The following is an 18238-nucleotide window of genomic DNA, read 5'->3' as shown; positions in this document are numbered from 1 at the left end:
ATATAATATAATATAATATAATATAATATAATATAATATAATATAATCTGCCATCAGATATTTTTTCCTTGATGTCTATCTACTTTATTTATTGGGTCAGATTCTCTCACGTGAACTTACTGCTCACTGATTGGCAAGGCCAAGTGTCCTGGAAGCCCTGCTTAACAAAGTTCCAGTGAATGTATTGGATTGAAACTTTGCAATTCTTTATAGACCTTGAAAGAACAATTCTCAATTTCATATAGAAAAACAAAAAAAAAAACTTGAAATAGCTAAAACAACGCTGTGCAATAAAAGATCTTCTGTAGGCACATCCTTCCTTGATTTCAAGCTGTCCTATAGAGGAACAGTAATAAAAATGGCATGGTATTGGCATAGAAACAGACTTCTGGATCAATGGAATCAATTAAAGATCCAGAAATAAATCCATATACCTACAGATACTTGATATTTTTACAAAGAAGCCAAGACCATTCAATCAAAAAAAAGAGAGAGAGAGAGAGAGAGAGAGAGAGAGAGAGAGAGAGAGCATCTTCAACAAATAGTGCTGGTCTAACTGGATGTCTGCAGGTAGAAAATGCAAATATATCTATATTTATCTTCCAGAAAGTCCAAGTAAATCAAAGACCTCAGCATAAAACCAGACACACTGAACCTGATAGAAGAGAAAGAGAAGGAAAAGACCCTTGAACACATTTGCACAGGCGACAACTTTCTGAAAAAAATACCAGTAGTGTAGGAATTAAGATATCAACATTTAATAATGGGACCTCATGAAACTTAAAACCTTCTGCAAGACAAAAGACAGTGTAAATAAGTTAAAATGACATGCAACAAAATAGGAAAAGATTTTTGCCAACTCTACATCTGACAGAGGACAAATTTCCTATATATATAAATATATATATATATATATATATATATTCCTATATAAATATATATATATTTCCTATATATATATTTGATATATATATATTTCCTATATATATATTTGATATATATATATTGATATATATATATCAAAAAAAACTAGACATCAACAAACCAAATAACCCAATAAAAAATGCATACAGATCTCAACAGAGCGTTCTCAATAGAGAAATCTCAAATGGCTGAGAAACACTTAAATCTTCAACATCCTTAGCTATCAGAGAATGTAAATAAACATGACTCTGAGATTTCATCTTATATATGTCAGAATGGCAAAGATTAAAAACACAAGTGACAGCTCATGCTGGCAAGGATGAGGAGCAAGGAAAACACTCCTCCATTGCTGATGGGAGTGCAAATTTGTACAGCCACTTTTGAAATCAATATGGTAGTTTTCAGAAAACTGGAGATTGATTCTACCTCAAGATCCAGGTATACCACTCCTGGGCATATACCCCCAAAATGCTCCATTATATAACAAAAACACTTGCTCAACTATGTTCATAGCACCTTTATTCATAATAGCCAGACACTGGAAATCACCTAGAAGTCCCTCAACTGAAGAATGAGGTGATACATTTATACAATAGTGAGACTCCCAACAGAGGGAATTGGGGCTTTTGCTAATAATGCCTTTGCCTGCTTCAAGAACTGTTTTTCTCCTAAGTTGCCTCATCCAGGCCTTAATATGCGGGAAGGTGTCTAGTCCTACTGCAACTCAACATGCCATGTTTGGTTGATATCCCTGGGAGGCCTGCCCATTTCTGAAGGGAAACAGAGGAGGAGTCAATGGGGACAGAGGTGCAGGAGAGAAAATGCAGGAGATGGAGGAGGGGAGGGAGGAAAACTGTGGTTGTGATGTGATAGGTGAGAGAATAAATTAATGAAAAAATGTTTTCCTTAACTCTATGTTGCATACCCACATATGTATGTGTGTATGTATGCTTAAACATGTATGTCTATGATTCGGGTATTATATGTTTAAGATAAGAACCAAAGCCTTTCCATCTCTGTTCATTGTGGGTAAGAAAAAATAGAAACTATGTTTTTCTAATAGCCATGGCACTAGTTGTCACTGAAATACAAAGTGCAGAAACTGAGGATCAGAATCAACAAGGTAATGAAAGGAACTTGCCTGGTGTTTTCAACTCTTTACAAATCTCAGCAGTGATGCTGGAGGAAGATAGTGTAAGTTCTTTCATAAAGTTAAAAGTGGTTCGTACAAAGCTATGCTTTACTTTTGTGAATCCTCACAATCATGCATGCCTTATATAACACACAAACTATTTAATAGTTACTTACTTTTGACAATTAATTTTTGTTAGGTTTTTTCATATAAAGAGAAGATATTCACAACTCAGATTGTCAAAGAGAATGCAGAATGTTTATGATGTGGTGGAAGTGAGGAAAGGCAATAAGGAAAGATTAATAGGGACATACTTTATCCTCTTCTTATTTTAGAGAAGCAACATTTTGACTTCATATTTCTAATTGAAAAAAAAAAGAGTCTGCAGTCTTAACTCCATAAATAGTATCTTGTAAAGTTCTAACTAAGATAAGAGAGAAATTTGAAATTCTTGGGATAAACTTAATGTAGGCAACTACAAATGTTTATAAATAAATTTTCAAAGTGAATATATTCTGTAGTTCATCTAAAATGCGATGGAAACTAGAGAAAGGTGCATGGAAATGCATCTTCCAATAAGTAAACATCATTTATTTAACATGGAATGATTTTTGTTATACTTAGTTTCTTACATATTGCTACTTTCAAGATAGTAGCTGTCCTTCTTCCTTTTATTTATTGAATGACTTCTCTTCCTTCTCTCTCATACATTAATTTCTGTCTTTCTCTTTAGTTAACTAGTTAGTATCTCTTTTCTCAGATTTTTACTTTCTCTACAGATCTATTTTGTATCTCAAAAGAAAAAATCTTTTTACATCGAGTGGACATATTGCTCAGTGACCAGTAAGAAGCCTCTAAAAGATTCTTTTTTTTCTTTTTTTAATTTTTATTATTATTTGTTTTAATTTAATTTTGTTTTATTAATTACACTTTATTAACTTTGTATCCTCCCATAAACCCCTCCCTCCTCCCCTCCTGGTCTCACCCTCCCTCCCCCTTCTTCACGCATGCCCCTCCCTCTGTATCCCAGCTGTATTCTGCTCCCTCATTCCCTCCCAATCCCACCTTCACTCCCTCATCTCCTCCCTGCCCCTTTCCAAGTCCACTGATTGGGGAGGACCTCCTCCCCTTTCGTCTGGCCCTGTTTTATCAGGTAGCTTCAGGACTGGCTGCAAAGCTCTCCTCTGTGGTCTAGCAGGACTGCTCCTCCCTTGGGGGGTAGGGAGGTCAAAGAGCTTGCCATTGAGTTCCTGTCAAAAATGGTCCCTGCTCCCCTTACTATGGAAAACCAATTGGTTACTGAGCTATCACAGACTACATCTGAGTAGAGGTTCTAGGTTATATCCATACATGGTCCTTGGTGGAGTATCAGTTTCAGAAAAGACACCTGTGCCCAGATATATTTGGTCCTTCTGGATTTCTTATCCTTTCCACACCATACTAATTCCCCTTCTTTCATATGACTCCCTGCACTCTGCCAAAGGTTTGGTTATGAGTCACAGTTTCTGAGCTGTGGACTTCCTCTAAAAGATTCTAACCAGCAGGGGATTGAAGCAGATGCTGAGACTCACAGCCGAACTTGGAACAGAGCACAGGGTGTCTTACGGCAGAAAGGGGATATAAAAGAACTCGGAGGGGGAGGGGGGGCAAGATGGCAGCGCCGGGAGGACTCTCATTCTGAGGAACAGCACAGCAGGATTGGCACAGTGACCAGCAATCAGAACTCGCGGCCATAAAACACAAGTGGTTGTGTTTCTCAGGTGAGAGGATACCCCACGGTGGGGGATTCGATCAGCTTTAACTCACCCGGCAAAACCGCGGAAGAGACCCCCGTTCCGCCAGGCGCTTGGTCACCAGCCCAGAGCTACCCGCCAGCGCGATCTGGTCACGGTCCCAGACTGAACTGTGGGCCCACAACACCATAGACTGGATTTCCCAGTCGAGAGATAACCCCACGGAGCAGGAAACAATTGGGACCGACCCTAGGTTACCCAGACATCCCCTGGAAAAGACTCGGGTTCCGCGGGTGCCCCAGGAGCCAGCCCGGACCCAGAGCCGGGAGGGACAAAGGGCCTGCCTGCACAGAGCCCTGCCTGCGCGCTTTCGCCGCCTCAGATAGAACTGTGGGCACCAGGGCAACAGGGCACCAGACTGCGTGTCTCTGGCAGGAGGAAACCCCCAGTGGAGGGGGTCAGCAGCTCTAACGCTTAGGACACCCAGCACCAAAACACTTCCTGGACTCACGCAGACTCTAGTGCAGGCAGAAGCGCTGTGCTCTGCCGCCATTGTTGCGTTCCCCTGGGGCACTGGGACACACAGCTGCATCCTCGGACCTGCAGGAGTCGAAGAGCCATTACAGCAGCCCTCAGATACTGTACCAGGGATCGGCCAGTTGTCCCTGGCTGGACTGCCAAAACTGTAGGAATCCCTGATCCTTCAGGGGGGCTGCACCCACAGCATCTGGACCAGAGTGGTGCCTACAGCCGCCATCCCAGACAGAGACACACAGCTTCTGGTCCAGAGTGAGGCACCCAGCCTCCAGACCAGAACAGTGCCCCCAGGCGCCAACTCAATCTAGGTGCACATTCTCCAGGTCCAGAGCAGAGCAATCATCCTCTGGCCCAGAGACTTGCTGAGTGCACCTCCCACTTTCTCAGACAGAACTGTGTGCCCCAGGATAACAGACTGAGTTTCCCTGTTGGGAGAAAACCCCATAGCTAGGGAATCAGCAGTTTCTTCAAGAGGACTGTACATGGAAATTTAGTGAGCAGCAGCACACTAAATTTATAACAAGAAACCCAGCAGTGGGGCAGCTGTCTTGAGAAATTTTATGGGTAAGAGGAGATCCCCCCCTGCCTAACATAGACCACAGCTACTACTCAGGGCTATAAACCTGAGGTGAGCAGTGGCATCTCCGGAGAAACACTGGCCATACAGTGACCATAACCAAAAAGCAGAGAAGGACTCCTTCAGGAAAAATCATCTTCCGGCCAAGGGGATACTCCCTACCTCAGGACTCCAGGAAGCACAGAAACTAACAGCCAAAACCTAAATCAGCCCAATGGGTAGAGGTCAGCGTAAAGGCTCAACCAACAAAAGACAGAGCAATATGGCATCTCCAGAACCCAGCCATCCAGGGGCAAACAGCCCTGAACAATGCAGCATAATAGAAAATCAAGAAGAGGACCTTACATCTATGTTGATGAAGAGGATAATAGAGGAGACAAATAAAATACGTAAAGAATTAGAGGAAGATAAAACCAAACAGATCATGGCTATCCGTAAAGAAATGGAGGAAGATAAAGACAAGCAAATTAGGGCCATCCGTGAAGAAATACGGGAAGATGCAGCCAAACAGCTTGTGGCCTTCAGAGAAGAAATAATTAAATCACTGAAAGAAATCAAAGAGACAGAGTTGAAGGAACTAAAAGAAAAAGAGGAAAATACAAGCAGACAGGTGAAGGAAGTAAACAAAACAACTCAAGACCTGAAGATAGAACTAGAAAAATTAAAGAAAACACAAATGGAGGAAATAATGGAGAGGAAGAATTTAGGGAAGAAAACAGGAACTACAGAGGTAAGCATAACCAACAGAATACAAGAAATGGAAGAAAGAATCTCAGGTGTAGAAGATACAATGGAAGAAATCGATGTATCTGTCAAAGAAAATGTGAAATCCAAAAAATTCCTGACACAGACCGTCCAAGAAATCCAAGACAATATGAAAAGACAAAACCTAAGAATAATAGGAATAGAGGAAAAAGAAGACTCCCTTCTCCAAGGCCCAGAAAATATTTTCAACAAAATCATTGAAGAAAATTTCCCCAAGTTAAAGGAGAAGCCAATAAGGATACATGAGGCCTACAGAACACCCAACAAATTTGACCAGAAAAGAAAATCCTCCCGCCACATAATAATCAAAACAGGAAGTATACAGAACAAAGAAAAAATACTAAAAGCTGCAAGGGAAAAAGTCCAAGTAACATATAATGGCAAACCCATTAGAATCACACCTGACTTTTCAACAGAAACTATGAAAGCCAGAAGGGCCTGGACAGATATCATGCAGACCCTAAGAGAACACAGATGTCAACCCAGGCTACTATACCCTGCAAAACTCTCAGTCCTCATAGACGGAGAAAACAAGATATTCAATGACAAAAACAAATTTCAACAATACCTACACACAAATCCAGCATTACAGAAGACACTGGAAGGGAAAATACAACCCAAGAAAATTAGCTTCTGTCAAGAAAACACAGGAAATAATTAACCTTACTACAGCAAAACAAAAAGCAACCAAGCACACAAACTTATGAACACAGCCAACATCAAAATCAAAGGATCTAACAGCCACTGGTCATTAATCTCTCTCAACATCAATGGACTCAACTCTCCAGTAAAAAGACACAGATTAACAGAATGGATACGTAAACAAAACCCAGCAATCTGTTGCATACAAGAAACACACCTAAGACACAAAGATAGACATTACCTGAGGGTAAAAGGTTGGAAGATGACTTTCCAAGCAAATGGACCCAAGAAACAAGCAGGAGTAGCCATTCTAATATCTGATAAAATAGACTTTCAACCAAAATTAATAAAAAGAGATGAGGAAGGACACTTCATACTCATCAAGGGAAAATTCCACCAGGAAGACATCACAATCCTGAACATCTATGCCCCAAATACAAGAGCACCCACATTTGTAAAAGAAACATTGATAAAATTTAAACCACATATAGATCCCCACACATTAATAGTGGGAGACTTCAACACCCCACTCTCAACAAAGGACAGGTCAACAAAACAGAAATTAAACAAAGAAACAATATCTCTGACAGAGGTCATGAATCAAATGGACCTCACAGACATCTACAGAACTTTACACCCAAACACAAAAGAATTTACCTTCTTCTCAGCACCTCATGGAACCTTCTCCAAAATAGACCATATAGTTGGTCACAAAGCAAGCCTCAACAGATACAAGAAGACTGAAATAATCCCTTGTATCCTGTCTGATCACCATGGAATAAAGCTGGACTTCAACAACAACAGAAATAGCAAAAAGCCTACACACTCATGGAAACTGAACAACTTGTTACTAAATGACAGCTGGGTCAGGGAAGAAATAAAGAAAGAAATTAAAGCCTTTCTAGAACTCAATGAAAATGAAGACACAACATACCCTAACTTGTGGGACACAATGAAAGCAGTGCTAAGAGGAAAGTTCATAGCACTAAGTGCCTTCAAGAAGAAATTCGAGACAGCTCATTCAAGCAACTTAATGGCCCACTTAAAAACCCTAGAAAAAGAAGAAGCAGACACACCAAAAAGGAGTAGACGGCTGGAAATAATCAAACTCAGGGCTGAAATCAATCAATTAGAAACAAATAAAACAATTCAAAGAATCAATGAAACCAAGAGCTGGTTCTTTGAGAAAATCAACAAGATAGACAAACCCTTAGCCAAGCTAACTAAAAGGCAGAGAGACACCACCCAAATCAACAAAATCAGAAATGAAAAGGGGGACATAACTACAGACACTGAGGAAATCCAAACAATCATTAGGACTTACTTCAAAAGTCTATATGCCACAAAATTTGAAAATCTAAATGAAATGGACAATTTTCTTGATCGATTTGACTCACCAAAGCTGAATCAGGACCAGGTAATTCAACTAAATAGTCCTATATCCCCCAAAGAAATAGAAGCAGTCATCAAAAGTCTCCCATCCAAAAAAAGCCCAGGACCAGATGGCTTCAGTGCAGAATTCTACCAGACCTTCAAAGAAGAGCTAACTCCAATTCTCTTCAAACTATTCCACAAAATAGAAACAGAAGGAACATTACTAAACTCATTCTATGAAGCCACAATCACCTTGGTACCTAAACCTCACAGAGACTCAACAAAGAAAGAGAATTTCAGGCCAATCTCCCTTATGAACATTGATGCAAAAATACTTAACAAAATACTTGCAAACCGGATCCAAGAACACATCAAAGATATTATCCACTATGACCAAGTAGGCTTCATCCCAGGTATGCAGGGGTGGTTCAATATAAGGAAATCCATCAATGTGATCCACCATATTAACAAACTGAAAGAAAAAAACCACATGATAATCTCCCTAGATGCTGAAAAAGCATTTGACAAAATCCAACATCCATTCATGTTTAAAGTACTGGAGGGTTCAGGGATACAAGGCACATATCTAAACATAGTAAAGGCGATATACAGCAAGCCTATAGCCAACATCAAACTGAACGGAGAGAAACTTAAAGCAATCCCACTGAAATCAGGGACAAGACAAGGCTGCCCACTCTCTCCATATCTCTTCAACATAGTGCTGGAAGTCCTTGCTAGAGCAATAAGACAGTCGAAGGAGATCAAGGGGATACAGATGGGAAAGGAAGAAGTCAAATTATCACTATTTGCAGATGATATGATAGTATATATGAGTGACCCCAAAAACTCTACCAGGGAACTCCTACAGCTGATAAACACCTTCAGCAAAGTGGCCGGATATAAAATTAACTCAAAAAAATCAGTAGCACTCCTGTATACAAAAGACAAAAGGGCTGAGAAAGAAATTAGAGAAACAACACCATTCACAATAGCCACAAATGACATAAAGTACCTTGGCGTAACCCTAACCAAGGAAGTCAAAGACTTGTATGAAAAAAATTTCAAGTCTCTGAAGAAAGAATTAGAGGAAGATATGAGAAGATGGAAAGATCTCCCATGCTCATGGCTTGGCAGGATTAACATAGTAAAAATGGCCATCTTACCAAAAGCAATCTACAGATTTAATGCAATTCCCATCAAATTGCCAACACAATTCTTTACAGACCTGGAAAGAAAAATTCTCAACTTTGTATGGAATAACAAGAAACCGAGAATTGCTAAAACAATCCTCTACAATAAAAGATCTTCTGAAGGTATCTCCATCCCTGATCTCAAGCTGTACTATAGAGCAACAGTTATAAAAACTGCATGGTACTGGCATAGAAACAGAATGGTGGATCAATGGAATCGAACAGAAGACCCAGAAATAAACCCACACACTTACGGACACCTGATTTTTGACAAAGATGCCAAAACCATACAATGGAAAAAAGATAGCATCTTTAACAAATGGTGCTGGTCCAACTGCATGTCTACATGTAGAAAAATGCAAATAGATCCATACTTATCACCCTGCACAAAACTGAAGTCCAAGTGGATCAAAGACCTCAACATAAAACCAGACACATTAAATCGGCTAGAAAAAAAAGTGGGGAATACCCTAGAACTCATTGGTACAGGAGAAAACTTCCTGAACAGAACACCAACAGCACAGGCTCTAAGAGCAACAATCAATAAATGGGACCTCATGAAATTGAAAAGCTTCTGTAAAGCAAAGGACACCGTCATCAAAACAAAGCGACTACCTACAGATTGGGAAAAAATCATCACCAACCCTCTATCTGACAGAGGACTCATATCCAATATATATAAAGAACTAAACAAGCTGAAAAGCAACAAACCAAGTAATCCACTTAAAAAATGGGGAACAGAGCTAAAGAGAGAATTCTCTGCAGAGGAATATCGAATGGCAGAGAAGCACTTAAAGAAATGCTCAACCTCATTAGCCATTAGGGAAATGCAAATCAAAACAACCCTGAGATTTCACCTTACACCCATCAGAATGGCCAAGATGAAAATCTCAAGGGACAACACATGCTGGAGAGGTTGTGGAGAAAGGGGAACCCTTCTCCACTGCTGGTGGGAATGTAAACTGGTACAACCACTCTGGAAATCAATCTGGCGCTTTCTCAGACAAATAGAAATAGCGCTTCCTCAAGATCCAGCCATACCACTCCTAGGCATATACCCAAAAGAGGCGCAAGTACACAACAAGGACATTTGTTCAACCATGTTTGTAGCAGCTTTATTTGTAATAGCCAGAAGCTGGAAACAACCCAGATGCCCCTCAACTGAAGAATGGATGCAGAAACTGTGGTACATCTATACAATGGAGTATTACTCAGCAATGAAAAATAAGGAAATCATGAAATTTGCAGGTAAATGGTGGGACCTGGAAAGGATCATCCTGAGTGAGTTGACCCAGAAGCAAAAAGACACTCACGATATATACTCACTCATATAAACATACAATATAGAATAAACCCACTAAAAGCTGTACATCTAAACAAACTAAGCAAAAGAGAGGACCCTAACTAAAATGTTCAATCCCCATCCTGAAAGGCAAAGAGGATGTACATCAGAAGAAAACGAAAATAGGAAACAACCTCGGAACCCACTACAGAGGGCCTCTGAAAGCCAGAAGAAAACAGGAAACAACCTTGAAACCTGCCACAGAGGGCCTCTGAAAGCTTCTGCAGTATAGACTGTCAAAGCAGATGCTGAGCCTGATGGCCAACTGATGGGCAGAGTGAATGGAATTTTATGTAAGAAGTGGGAAATAGTAAGAGCTGGAGGGAACGGGAACTCCACAAGCAGAGCAACAGAACAAGATAATTTGAACACAGGGAACTTCCCAGAGACTCATACTCCAACCAAGGACTATTTGTGGAGATGACCTGGAACCCCTGCACAGGTGTAGCCCATGGCAGTTCAGTGTCCAAGTGGGTTCCATAGTAATGGGAAGAGGGACTGCCTCTGACATAATCTGATTGGCCTGCTCGTTGATCACTTCCCCCTGAAGGGGGAGCAGCCTTACCAGGCCACAGTAGAGGACAATGCAGCCACTTTTGATGAGAACTGATAGACTAAGATCAGAAAGAAGGAGAGGAGGACCTCCCCTATCAGTGGACTTGGGGAGTGGCATGCATGCAGAAAGGGGAGGGAGGGTGGGATTGGCAGGGGAGGAGGGAGGGGCTCATGGGGGGATACAAAATGAATAAAGTGTAATTAATTAAAAAAAGTAAAAGATTTAAAAAAAAAAAGAACACGGAGGGGACAGGAGACTCACAAGGAGACCAACAAAGCTGAGGCATCAACCAAAAACCATGCATAGAGAGGACATAGACTTCCTGCTCAGATGTAGCCCATAGAAACCCTGTGGGTTTCCTAGTGAGGGGCAAAGAGACAATCTCTGACATGGACTTGGTTGCCTGCTCCTTGATCACTTTTCCCTGGTGGGGCAACCTCGCCAACCCACAGAGGAAGAGGATCCAGGCAGTCCTGATGGGACCTTATAGGCTGGAATCAGACAATAGAGGAGGAGGACTTCCCTATCAGTGGACTAGGGGAGAGGGATACAGAAGAAAGAGGGAGGGAAAGTGGGACTCAGAGGAGAAGAGGGAGGGAGCTACAACTAGGATACAAAGTGAATAAATTGTAAATAATAATAACAATAATAGAGTTTTATAACCAAAAAAAAAAAAAGGAATGTGCTATTTTTAATAGCATTGCTTTTGGTTGCCCACTAGAACTTGATGCAATGCTATTGTTGATTTGATTATGAACTTTGATTACAAAGCATGGAGAAAGAAGTTGGTACTGACCATGTAGCTTCTTCCCGGCTTGATAGCTTTCACAGTGCTGCAAGGTGATAGGAAGGAACGCTGCTTGGAGGAAGGAATCATCAGATGTCTTACCAGCTGTTACTCATGAGCTCCAGCAATTACAGTCTTGACAAAATACGTCCAGAGGTGCATTAGTGGTATGAATGTTATAAGAATAATTAAGTAATTTATGATGGGTTTTTAGGTTCATTCCCCAGGAGGAAACATATATTTGGTATGTAAACCTGCCGAGAACCCATCATGAGGATGCGTAGGGTCCAGCGCTGAACCATTATTGTGATAAGTAGGCATAGTATCAACTGCCTCTTGAAATAGTATTTCTCTATCAGTAGTTTGTAGAAGCTCTCAATTGTCACCACAGAAGTTTCTTTGTGCAATGGATGAGAGCTGACAACAAATTAAGAATTGATCAAAGCACTGAAAACAAATGTTTTAGGATTGATCAGCCACAAATAGAACATCAGTGCCATAAATTATAACACTCCTCACTCCCCCCATGCAAAGCTAAAGGACATTTGGAAGAGAAGACAGAAAGACTGTAACAGCCAGAAGTCAGAGAAGACCAAAGTGAAACAGTATCTTTGGAGATGATAGCACTTGCCTTCATGAACTTACATTAGCTATAGTAAACTGTATAAGATCTGTATGGAATCAAGCTATCCAAGTTTCAGCATAGACTTGGGGAGAAGCTCACAAACCTCTAACTCTGGTCTGAGGAAACATTTAGGGTTGATGGTTTCTAGGGAAAAGTGGGTTTTCTTTTAGGTTAGCTTTCCTTGTTAGCTGCTGGTGTCTCATACACATGAGTGTGTAAATATGTCTGTATAAACAGCACAGATAGGAATTACTCATGAGAGATATAAAAAATATCATGTACACGAGTTTGGAAAAAAGTAAGAAATTGGAGAGTTGATTTGGAAGATTTAGATAGTGTGTGAAGTGAATACAATCAAAATGCATTTTATTAAATACTTGAAGAATGGATAAAACATTATATTTAAGAATGTAATCATTTAATTGCCAATTATCCACTTTTTCTGTGTATTTGTGTCAAATTCAAGAAGAAAACAGTATTTTGCCTTTGTTCATACTGAAAATAAAACTTTCCCTTTTCAGATACAGTTTCTAATGCTTGTAATGTATAGTAATAGAACTGATACAATGAGTAGAACATAGGTGAGATGGAGTTTGTAATGGTGATGATCCTTTGTCTTTCTCAATACATTTCCAATTCTGCATGACCCATAAAAATAATTTTACTGTAAATCGCATAATTGAGTTTCCTACATATATCTACATTCATTCAAAACTGTAACTGAGCTCAGATCCTCCATTAGGATTTCTCGTTCAGAAAATAATCTAGAAAAAGAGAAATTGCAGGTTGGATAAAGGGAGATGATATTGTCAATCATGACCACCCCTATTTTCAACATCTGTTGATAAATAAGTTTGAGGAGGCATAAATTTATTGAACAATAGCAAAATGAATCTGTAAGGAAGATACTCGAGCATAGTTTTTCAGACAAGGTAAGGAATCCAGAATGGCATAGATATGATAAGGTGGTTACGTGTGTGTGGGTTTATTGGATACCACTATCCACTATCTCCTCAGGAGGCTACAGGATTGGTCTTAGGCTTGGCCATGCCATAAACTATACAGTGATTATAGAAGACATTTATTGAAGTTGTATTTCTCAGGGTCTTTCCCAAAGTGTTGCTCACATTGAGTTAAGATTCTATAATATACACACAAATTGTTTTATAATCATAGAAAGTATGATTTGAGATGTGCTTGTCATACTTGAAACAAAGCTTACTTGATTTTTCCAGCTTTATTACATGGTTTAGCAGAAGGAGGAGAAGAGGTGAGGACAGACAGAAGAGAAGTAGGGGTTGGGGGCAGAAGAGGAGGGAAGGAAGAATGGGAGAAGAGAGGGAAGGAGGAGGAGAGAAATAAAGAGAAAGCTTGTTATTACTTGACATTTTACATGTGAATGTAGTTCTTTGGCCTTTTCCGCCCTGTTGAGATATATCCGCTTACTGGATTCAAGCACATACAGCAATCCATTAAGATTTCTAAACAGATTTATGGATGGACCACTCATTATGCAAAGGACTTACACATATAGTCTCTCTAATCTTCAGTGGAGTCTGATATATTAGGAACAATACTTTATAACCTGCTAGCTTATAAGAAAACTGAGGCTTGGAAACATCAAATAATGTACTGATCGGGCACACCTCTTGTAACAGGTGAAGCTGGGATTCAAGCCCATTTTAATAGAATCTCCATTATAGAGAGGACAGGCCTTTGACAGATCTCTCATGTACTGTTGGGCTTTACCTTGCAACCATTATTCAGGTTAAGCTGGCTATTCTACTCAAACAGTCTTGTTTGAGTTGGACAGAAAATGGGTTACATAAGTGTGTGACTGGTTTTGCTCTAAAGATTTGTTCTTTGGGGTGTCTAGATAACCTTAAAAACTCTAAGTCTATAAAGCACAATGAACTTTGTGTCATAAGCTCTCTTTAAACAGTGTGTTTATACTCAATTAGCTGTGAACAAAGTAAAAGTAGAGTCATACTGGTAAGGTCAATATAATTTTCAATGAGTGGTAGTGCTAGTGAAAATTAAAAGGAAAAGCTAGTGTGCAGGCATGTCATAGAGCTATGCTCTTCATCATCACCATACCCCACCCTACTGCAAATAATTAATGTTCACAGCACAGTTTGACTTTAATTTCATTTCTGGTTAATAAGTTATTTATTGCCTAACTTAAGGGGTTATACAATCAAACCAAAAGTCAAGAAAATTCTAGAATGTTGAGGAAAAGGCTAATCCTCATCTCAGCAGCTTTGGCAATGCCTAGCCAGGGACTCAAGAGAGGAAGTACCAGGGGCAGATGTAGGTCACTTCCAATGTGGAAAAATACTGGTATATTCTTGAAGTACCTAATTGCTTTTGCTGACTGCAATGTGAGATGATTTTGATGCTAAAGGAGAAGAGTAGAGAATTGCTTTAGGGACATTAATATTTAATTTTAAAACTTGAATTATTTCTGCCTTAATAGAGTTGTCTGATTCATAATTTAAATATTGAACTCAGTCATCTTTGAACATGTAATTTGAGGGGTTGAGTGTAATTTCATTGCTATATTTTTAAAGACTTAAACATAGGCATTAATTTGTTTGAAAATTTACCTTTTTCATCCTTGTATTTTCTCTTGAGGGATACAGTATAATATCAAACAAAAATATGTTGCTATAGTATTAGTCTAAATATATTATATTTTAATTTTGTGCTCTATGATGGTTTATTCTCTCTCTTTCCCTCAAGAATCACCCAAGATATGTTTTGTTTATGTATGCATACACATGAAAGTTACACACTACGTCTGATCCACATATCCTGACGACTTTCAAGTGATAATTTAACGTGGTTTAGAGTTAACGCTTTTATCAAAAGCATTTGTTTTCATTTCTGAACTTCTGCTGCCTCGTTATAATACATTTTTCTTAGTTTTTAAAGAATATAATAGAATTATAGCATTCTCCCTTTTCTTCCCTACAACACTTCCCACATGCAACCCCAACCTTGTCTCATTCAAATTGTGTATGTGTGTATGTGTGTGTGTGTGTGTGTGTCCTCCTTAGTTTTCATAATATAATATATATGCCTGTGTATTAAGAGCTGACCATTTGGTGTTGGATAACTATTTGGTGTTCTCTCTCCTGGGTAGCATTTTTTTACTTTCCTCATATTCTCAGCTTTTCTTGGTTGCCTTTAGTTGTTTTTTCCTCTCATGTTGAGGCCTGCTGAGCTTCCTACCTTCCATGTTAGCATGTACATTATTGTTCTTCTCTGTCCTTTAAGTGACCACTGACACTGGAGGGGCTTTGTGGGTATGACTACACTTGATGTTTTAGATAATTAGCTGGTGGACTAAATGCAATCACAAAAATTTTTTAAGGAAGACAGTAGAGAGTGTTAGGATCAAAAAAGAATAAGTGACCATGGAAGTACATTTCAATATAATGAGGTGGTAAAATAACGAGGTGTTAAAGCCTTGGTGGTAAAAAGGGAGCATGACAAATTTTTCCCCAGAACCCATTGTCAAAATATGTCTTACAGGCTACAGTGCCCCAGAAATAGCCACAGAAAATAAGATATAACAACAAGAGCACATGGTTATTTAGTCTGAGTTTTAAAATCCATTTACAACTATCAAAAATAATAAATAAACTTAAGAAACAGTTTGCTTGTATACCTTGAATTTTTTTAAAATGGTTTTTATTTCAACTGTTGTCATTTCAACAACAGTATTTTATTCTGATAAAATGTATGGATTTGTCCTGTTACTGATTCTCCAATTACTAAGTAGGAGCTAATGACATCATAGGGTCCTGCTAGAAATTCATGCACATCTACCCATACCTTTGCCTTCTACTTGAAAAGAAATGGTTACCCTTCCATATTTTAGTGTGCCCAGAAAGCTCAGAAGGTTAAATGAATAGTATCCCTAACACCTGACACCCCAGTCTTAATCAGTGGTGGAAGAACAGTCTCAGAACTTTTTGCCTCAATTGGCCATTTAAGTTTAATAATAAATGACTGGTTAATGATAACAATGCATCGTAAAATCATCAGAAGAAAAGGAAAATGTTTTGTGGACCATTTTTTCTCTCTGTGTGTGGCAGTTTTAAGTTATTAAGTTTTCAAAATCAGTACTTTATAATGGAAACAACTTGACCAAAAAATCTGTCACAGAATTTTGAGACCCATTAAAACAAGTTTAATGAGATAAAAGCAATGTGGTATTTGATTTGTTGGTGTTTAATTTCTTCAGTTCTTTATATATTTAGATGTTAGCCCTCTGTCAGATATAAGGTTGGTAAAACTCTTTTCCCATTCTTAAGGCTGCTGTTTTGTCCTATGGACAGTGGACAAAGTCCTTTGCCTTTCAGTTTTTAAGTTTAATGAGATCTCATTTATTGATTGTTGATCTTAGTGCCTGAATTGTAGGTGTTCTATTAAGGAAGTTTTCTCCTGTACCAATGAGTTCAAGGCTATTCCCCGGTTTCTCTTTTATTAGATTTAGTGTATCTAGTTTTATGCTGAGGTCTTTGATGCAATAGAACCCGAGTTTTGTACAGGGTAATAAATATGGTTCTGTTTGCATTCTTCTACATGCAGACATTCAGTTAGACCAGCTCCATTTGTTGGAGATGCTGTCTTTTTTTTCCCCCTTGTATGGGTTTGACTTCTTTGTCAAAAATCAGCTGCCTGTAGGTGTGTAGATTTATTTCTGGGTCTTTGATTCCATTTCATTGATCAGCCTGTCTGTTTTTATGCCAGTACCATGCAGTTGTTATTACTATTGCTCTGTGCTTCAGCTTGGGATCAGGGATGGAGAAACCTCCAGAAGCACTTTTATTGTATAAGATTTTTTTCGCTATCATGGATTTTTGTTTTTGCATATGAGGTTGAAGATTGCTCTTTCAAGGTCTGTAAAGAATTGTATTGGAATTTTGATGGGAATTGCATTGAATCTGTAGATTGTATTTGTAAAATGGCCATTTTTACTATGTTAATCCTACAAATCCATGAGCATGGGAGAATTTTCCATCTTCTGATATCTTCTTCAATTTCTTTCTTCAAAAATGTGAAGCTTTTTTTTTCATACAAGTCTTTCACTTGCTTGGTTAGAATTACAACAAGATATTTTATATTATTTGTGGCTATTATGAAGGCTGTTGTTTCCCTAATTTCAATCCCATTCCAGTATTGCTTGTTTAAAAGGAGGGCTACTCATTTTTTGTTGTTGTTTTGTTTTGTTTTTTACTTAATTTTGTATTTCGCCACTTTTCTGAAGGGGTTTATCAGCTGAAGGAGTTATCTGGTAGATTTTTTGGGGTCGTTTATGTATACTATCATATATCTGTGAATAGCGATATTTTGACTTATTTTTCCTTAGTCTGTAGTGCCTTGATGTCCTTTAAATTGTCCTACTGCTCTAGTTAGAACTTTAGAATACAGTGAATAGATATGGAGAGAGTGGACCTCCTTGTCTAATGGTTGATTTTAGCAGAATTGCTTTTAGTTTCCATTTAATTTGATGTTGGCTATTGGCGTGTTGTATATTGCCTTTATTGTGTTTCAGTATATGTCTTGTATCCCTGATATCTCCAAGACTTTTAACAAGAAGCAGTGTTGGATTTCTACCAAAGAGTTTCAGAGAAATATCTAATGGACAAGAAGCACATCAAAGACCTAGGTAAAATCATACTTTCGTGATCATTTTTATCCATATACTTCTTGTGGGTGAGACAGATTTGGGGTCGAAGGTTTTATGGGTTGGTTGGTGTTCATTCCCTCCACTGGAAGTCCTACCTAACTACACAAGGTGGCAGCTTAAAATTTCATATCCCAGGCTGCTAGGAGTCTCAGGTAGGGTCAAACCCATAGACTCCCAGGAACCTCCCCTATCCCAAAAATGTCCCCTGCCACTGATTTCCATTCTCTCTCCTTGTCCTCCCTCTTTCCTCATCTCCTACACCTGAACCCCACCCACGTTACTCTTCCAACCCCTTCTCCTACCCAGGTCCTTTCTTCCATCTACTTCAGATGTTTATTTTATTTCCCCTCTAA

The sequence above is a fragment of the Psammomys obesus genome, unplaced genomic scaffold, assembly GCF_907164565.1.
Source record: "Psammomys obesus unplaced genomic scaffold, mPsaObe1.curated_primary_1811, whole genome shotgun sequence".
Taxonomy (NCBI): Eukaryota; Metazoa; Chordata; class Mammalia; order Rodentia; family Muridae; genus Psammomys; species Psammomys obesus.
This window is presented reverse-complemented; position numbering follows the sequence as displayed.